A 2,057-nucleotide genomic window follows, 5' to 3' on the forward strand; every position below is an offset into this window, starting at 1 on the left:
ATATAGATAGATGGATATATATATCTATCTCTATCTATCCATCTATCTATATACATAGATAGATGGATAGATAGAGATAGATAGATCTATCTATATCTATCTATATAATCGCCTGCAGTGTGTCACGGGCTTCAATCAGCAGTAGCCAGTAGCAATGGCTGGGCAGCCATTGCTACCGGCATAAATGTCCCAAAATGTCAGAAATCCAGAAGAGAAGCATCTGTGCTTTATTTTAACTGTTCCTGAAGGTTCCTAAAGGAACTAGGTTTATGACAAGTTCCTGTATCTTTGCTCAGTGCTTCTCGAGAAAAAGGCCCCTATTACAAGGTCTGACAGGGTGCTAAATCAAGGGCACTTTTCACAATACTTATCCAGTGATAAAGCTGTTCTCTACCTTTCTCCCTTTATTAAACAGGTACATTCCCATTACTTTCTGAGGTGAGATATTTCAGTTCCTACCTGACTTATCACGGGTTATTAAACACCATTTTCTAGCCTTTTCACTTTGCTAAGGTAAGAAAAGCCTTCTCACTGCTTATCACACTCTTTCACAGTTTATTAAACGTACACCTTAAAGTAGTATTAAGGTCTGGGCATTTTTTACATTAATGCATTCTATGCATTACGGTAAAACCGGTCCAGTACCTTTTTTCCCCCAGTCCCCCTTACACTTACCTGTCAGCGCCGCTCATCTCCGCCGCCGGTCCCGAATCGATCCTCCGTTCCTGGTTGCAGGGGGAGAATACTGATGGCAAAGGAGCCATAGGCTTTTTCTGCCATCAAACTGTTGGGCGGAGAGGAGGGGCGTGGCCTGCCACAAGGCTGTGTCTATGGATGCACACAGCCACTGCAGGCACAAGCGCACACGGGTGCCTCCATTAGCCGACAGAGGCACTCGTGCAGGGGGCGGGGGATTGCTGCTGGGCCCCACTTAAAAACGAGGAATTCAAAACTGCAAGAGCCTCAATCAAAGGTGGGTCTTCTTGCAGGACATATATATTTTTTTTAAAAGGAGGCTTTAATATCACTAACAATGGGTGGAGGAGAGAGCACAACCTCTAACAGTTGTTCTCCATGTAACCAATGTAAATATGATCTAGCACTAAACATAAGAACCTTTGGTTCAGCCTTTCCCAGCCTGGATAACACAGCACCTAGGGGTGGCTTTTGTCTTCCTCAGGGTGCCTCAAAATTTTCACACAGTGTTAAGTCTTTCCATGGTGCAGAGGGACTGGCACGAGCACCATGGAAAGCTACCCCATCACTTCCAGTCTGTGATATGCACACAGGCCCAACATGGGGGGTGTAAGAAGGGAGACCAGCAAACATTTGTTCATTAATCTCTCCTCCATGGAATGCAATGCAAGCCACAAAGCTTTTGTCACTTCTGGGTTTATATCAGTCATTCCCCGGGCGCACTGAGGAGAAAGAAGTTGATCAAGCACAATCTGTGCTTACTCAGCATCATTGGCGTACTAAGGTGACATTATGGATCTAATCCGTAGTGTCTCCCTAAAAGGTGTATTGTCAAAAACTAAAATATCTTTCTGTATGGAATTTCTATAAGCTCTATTCCACTGCTAATAACCATATTGATCTAGAAGTTTGAAAATGTACTTATTGAAGATGCCCATACGATGTACTTTCTCTGCACTCACAATTTCACTCAGCCCTGCGGATTTACACTTCCTTGTGTCACAACTTACCTACCTTCTGAAATAAAACTCAACGTTTGAACAATGCAACATCATTGCTTGCTGAAAGCAATGCATTATGGGCTACGTAGTCTTGAGAGATCAAGATTCCATAACATAAAACAGCAGGGAAAGAGTAAAGTAAAAAAGTACACAAACATTGCACTACATGTCTGTGATACCCGCACACGTCGGAGTGAAAGCACTAATTCAAGGTCCATTATTCATGGTTAAATCTAAACTGATGAAGCTTTTAAAGCATCGCTTATGGACAAATTTGGTACAGACCTTTTCTTTCCCCCATTTCGCAGGCACACACAATTTTGACGCTCAACATCTTTGGTGTCCATTTACTCAACCTCA

Source organism: Nanorana parkeri, unplaced genomic scaffold, assembly GCF_000935625.1.
Source record: "Nanorana parkeri isolate BGI_ZX_2015 unplaced genomic scaffold, ASM93562v1 scaffold1175, whole genome shotgun sequence".
NCBI classification, from domain to species: Eukaryota; Metazoa; Chordata; class Amphibia; order Anura; family Dicroglossidae; genus Nanorana; species Nanorana parkeri.